The sequence below is a fragment of the Molossus molossus genome, unplaced genomic scaffold (genome assembly GCF_014108415.1).
Source record: "Molossus molossus isolate mMolMol1 unplaced genomic scaffold, mMolMol1.p scaffold_m16_p_2, whole genome shotgun sequence".
NCBI classification, from domain to species: Eukaryota; Metazoa; Chordata; class Mammalia; order Chiroptera; family Molossidae; genus Molossus; species Molossus molossus.
In genome coordinates, this window is record NW_023425355.1 from 109,484,252 (window position 1) to 109,489,754 (window position 5,503).

Genomic DNA, 5,503 nt, shown 5'->3' on the forward strand with positions numbered 1-5,503 from the left:
AGCAAATTGGATCCAGCAATACATCAAAATAATTATTCATCATGACCAAGTAGGATTCCTCTCAGGGATGCAAGGCTGTTAAAATATTCATAAATCGATAAATGTGATAAACCACACAAATAAAATACAAAATAAAAACCATATCATCATATCAATGGATGCCAAAAAACCTTTGACAAAATCCAGTATCCATTTTGGATAAAAGTGCTCAGCAATGTAGGAATAGAGGAATCATATCTTGACATAATAAAGGCCATATATGAAAGACCTACAGCCAACATGATACTCAACGGGCAAAAACTAAAAGCATTTTCCTTAAGAACAAGAACAAGTCAAGGATGCCCACTTTCACCGCTCTTATTTAACATAGTACTGGAAGTCTTAGCGATAGCAATCAGACATGAAGAAAAAATAAAAGGAATCCAAATTGGAAAGGAGTAAGTGAAACTGTTATTATTCATAGATGACATGATACTATATGTAAAAAACCCCAAAGAGTCTATAAAAATTTACTGCACTTAATAAATGAGTTTTGCAAAGTAGTAGGGTACAAAATTAATGTCAAGAAATGATGAACTCACAGAAAGAGAAACGAAAAAAATAATTCCATTTACTATTGCAGCAAAAAAATTAAGATACCTAAGAATAAACTTAACCAAACAAATAAAGGAGCTATTCGCAGAAAACCAGAGGTCATTGAAAAAAGAAATAGAGGAAGATATAAAAAGTGGAAGCACACACCTTGTTCATGGATTGGAAGAATTAACATCATTAAAATGTCCATACTACCCAAAGCAATCTATAGATTCAATGCAATCCCAAACAAAATACCAATGACATACTTCACAGAACTAGATCAAATACTTCAAAAGTTTATATGGAGCCTAAAAAGACCTTGAATAGTCACAGCAATCTTGAAAAAAAACAAAAACAAAAACAAAGTAGGAGGGATCACATTATCAGATTTCAGGTTATACTACAAAGACATTGTAATCAAAACAGCCTGGTACTGGCACAAGAACAGGCAGTTAGATCAATGTAACAGAATAGAGAACCCAGAAATGGACCCAAGGCAATATGCTCAATTAATATTTGATGAAGGGGGCAAGAGGATACAGTGCAGCAAAGACAGCCTCTTTAATAAATGCTGTTGGAAAAATTGGACAGCTACATGCAACAAACAAACAAACAAACAAAAATCGAAACTAAACCAACAACTTAAACCATACACAAGAATAAACAAAAAATGAATAAAAGACTGAAATGTGACTCATGAATCCATAAAAATCCTAGAAGAAACTGTAGGCAACAAAATTTCAAACATCATACCCAGCAGAATTTTCACTGATACATCACCTAAGGCAAGAGAAACAAAGGAGAAAATGAACACATGGGACTACATCAAACTCAAAAGCTTCTGCACAACAAAAGATGCAGTCTTCAAAATGGAACGGCAACCCACTGTATGGGAGAGCATAATTGCTATTGATATATCAAATAAGGGGTTAATTTCCAATACATATAGAGTGCTCATACAACTCAACAAAAGGAAGACAAAGAACCCAATTAAAAAATGGGCAGAGGATCTAAATAGACACCTCTCCAATCAGGACATACAAATGGCTAAGAGACATATGAAGAAATGCTCAACATCACTAATCATCAGAGAGATGCAAATTAAAACAACAATGAGGTATCACCTCACACCTGTCAGAATGGCTGCCATCAACAAATCATCAAACAACACATGTTGACGAGGGTGTGGAGAAACGGGGACTCTAGGACACTGGTGATGGGAATGCAGACTTCTTCAGCCACTATGGTAAACAATATGGTGTTACCTCAGAAAAATTAAAAATTGAATTGACATTTGACCCAGTGATCCCGCTTCTAGCAATATACCCTAAGAAGCCTGAAACATCAATCAGAAAGAATATATGTACCCCCATGTTTGTAGCAGCACTATTTACAAAAGCTAACATCTGGAAACCGCCCAAGTGTCCATCAGTAGACGAATGGATAAAAAAGCTGTGGTACACATACACAATGGAGTACTATGCAGCTGTAAGAAAAAAGATCTCTTTTCCTTTGAGACAACATGGAGGGACCTGGAGAGTATTATCCTAAGCATAACATGCCAAACAGAGAAAGACAAGTATCATATGATCTCACTTATTTGTAGAACATAATGAACATGACAGTCTGAGGAATGGGGTAGTCCCAGAGATGTGGAGGTGAGATACAGACTGACAATCCCCAGAAGAGGGATGGTGGGGGAGAGATAAACTACAGAACTTATATGCATGTATGCATGACCAATGGACATAGACAACAAAGCTGGGGACAGGGCTGGGAGGGAGGGAGAGGGGGGAATCAGTGGGGGAAAAGGAGAAGTATCTGTAACAAAAATAAATAAATAAATAAAATATAAGAAAAAAAGAAAATAATGTTATATGCCAATTATATCTCAAGAAATTACCATACACAATATTTGAAGATTTAAATGGTTTCATCCACTAGTTTTTATTCTCTCACTTTATTTGAAAGTGAATGTTGGATTTTGAAACATCCATATTTTGCCTTTGTACAGAAGTGAACCATTTTAGGAAGACAAATCATTGTCATGCTAACTAAAAATAAGATTAAAAAGGTATACCTTTCCCTTGAAAAGAGAAAATTTTCAAATGTACCAAATTCTGTTAAATTCCAAGATAAATACATCTAAATTTAAAGTAAGTGAAAACATTCTGTGGCATAAGCACTCTTGAGCCTTGAATCAGTGCCAATTTGGACCAGACACATAACCCTCTGAGTCTTAGTTTCTTAATCCTTAAAGTGAGAGAGCCTAATTTATATTTTATTTTTATTTATTTATTTTTTTAACATAGAAAATCTATTTTTTTTTTTTGTGAATCTCATCTTTTATTTTATTTTATTTTATTTTTTATTTTTTTAAAATTTTTTTATTAAAAGAATTCCCCCATTGACCCCCTCCTCCCCACTCCCGCCCCCCTCCCACCTTTTCCCATACTATTGTCCGTGTCCATTGGTTATGCATATAAGTTCTTTGGTTTATTTCTTCCCACCCCCCCAACCCCTTTCCCTTTGAGGTTTGTCAGTCTAGCAATGAATTTGTGCTTCTTAATCCCTTCACCTTTTTCATCCATTCCCCCAACCCCTTTCCCAACTGGCAACCAACAAAATATTCTCTGTATCTATGAGAATGTTCCTGTTCTTCCTGTTCATTTTGTTTGTAGATTCCATTGTTGATAGATATGTATTCATTGCCATTTTGTTTGTTCCTACATTTTATCTTTTTCTTTAAAAAGACCCTTCATCATTTCATATAAAAACGGTTTGGTAGTGATGAACTCCTAGATTTATTTGTTAAGCTGTTACAAGGAAAAAACAATGTGAAGCACTTCCAGGAGTTCACCCCAATTTTATGTGTTCTGTTACAGAAACTGAACAAAAAGACTAGAAATTAAATGCTATAACGTTACAACATAACCTAAGAGGTTACAACAGACTGGTGAAACATGGTACAAGGAGCAAAAGCTAGTCAGGAGAAGCGCTTGTATTAGTATGTGTGGCTAGGATGTTTCCAAAGAGGTTCCCTAGAGATGCCTGAATGAATTGATCTGGGTTCCAATTAGTAATAAGATCATTACCCCTGTGGAGAATGACGAGAGGCCAGAATTCATTGAGATCTTTGCCTTTCTTTTTAAGCGTAAGGATATCCTTTGGTCGTGAAGCAGTATATATTAGATTCAGCCTCTCTCCCATCCAGTCTATCAATACTTAAGTGCCTGTGCATTTTCGCCATATAGCCCTGCTAGGTTATGGAAGATGCATAAGCTGAATGCAAAAATTATAGGCCTACTTAGAGGGTACCTAGATATAGAAAGTTTGGGGATAAATAATAAACTACAAATACCTTCTTGGTTAAGTTAATATACCTTTGTTAATAAAGGTCATAGTTTCTTCTGCTGGTGACAACTTGTTGTCTCAGTACAGACTGTCTCAAGAAAGAACTGGTTTAGGTAAGTTTTGGGGAAGGAAAAATACTTTCATCAACACCCACTCCACAGTGGCAAGGCACCAAGTTCTTTCCTAGAGTTATGAGCAGAATTCCAAAGCAGCATAAAATCATTTTTAGTGATCAACATCTGCATTCTCAAACTGTCCAGCAACTGTGGGTGTAGTATCTACCTATCCTATCTTCATAATCTTTTATTGTATCTTCTGTCTGGACTCCAGCCATGTTATACTGGCTGTTCACAGACTGAGAAAGCATTCCTTCTAATCTCTCCAATGTGGCCTGGCCTTCCACTGTTAAATGGGATAATCCTTCTTCATAGGTATAAAATGTAGGAATGCCCTCCTTCCCTTGTTCATGTGCTTCCACATCATATTCTTCTCCATCCTAATCATCTGAATCTTCATCCTCAGGATCTGGATGCAAAGCCTGGCATTCACACATTGCAGTGAACATTGCTTCCAATGCTGATTTATCACTAGGAATAAATCTAAATTCAGCAATGGTTCAGCATCATCATCACTGTCTTCCTCTTATTCATCAACAGGTTCTTTTGATTCTTCTCCAAATTTGGCATTCACCATAACATATAAATGGTCTTTTAAATAGGCATTTAGATCCCTGGATACTGCATGCAAACTAATGGTGGAGTATTCCAGTGAGAATTCCAACCCAGAGCCATTTAATCAAGACAAGCTGCTCTCAGCAATGTAAAGAGTGCCAGTGCCGAGGCCCTTTCTGTTCGTCACCACCTCGGTATCTGGCTGCTGCTGCTGCTGCTGCTGGACAGCCTGGCTGAACCAGGTGGTGGGAAACTTTTGAGGAAGCTCATTGCAGTAGTGAGGGTCGAGACACAGACCGAGAGGGAGCTGAAGCACAGTTAAACCCTTATTTTTATTTTTAATTGTGGTAAAAAAAAACAACAACACAGCATAAAATTGACCATCATAAACTTTAAAAAACAGTAACAGTTCTCTCATGTTAATTATATTCAGATTGTTATATAACAGATCTCTGGAACCTTTTCATCTTGCAACTCTGTAACTGTGTGCCCATTGAACACCCTTTTATCCATCCCCTCAGCCCCTGCCCACCATCCTTTTACTTTCTCTTTTTAAGAGTTTGACTACTTTACCTTTTCAGTTAGTCAAATTGACTAACACAAAGGAAAAGAAGAGAGGCACCCGCTATACATTCTCTAGGCCTTTTAGAAAACATGAGTTGTTCCTTTGGCCACAAACATGCAAATCTACAAGAAAGGTGATGTTGTACACATCAGGGGAATGGGCACTGTTCAAAAAGGAATGCCTCACCAATGTTTCCGTGGTAAAACTGGAAGAGTCTACAATGTCACCCAGCATGCAGTGCACATTGTTGTGAACAAACAAGTTAAGGGCAAGAGTCCTGCAAAGAGAATTAATATACATATTGAGCATATTAAGCACTCTAAGAGCCGAGATAGAT

The 5,503-nt window shown here is 36.8% G+C and overlaps 1 pseudogene; it reads right to left on the reverse strand.

Annotated features, from left to right (window-relative positions):
* Positions 1–4,155: 4,155 nt before the first annotated feature.
* On the reverse strand, positions 4,156–4,877 carry LOC118636411 (annotated as a pseudogene).
* Between the last annotated feature and the right edge of the window lie 626 nt (positions 4,878–5,503).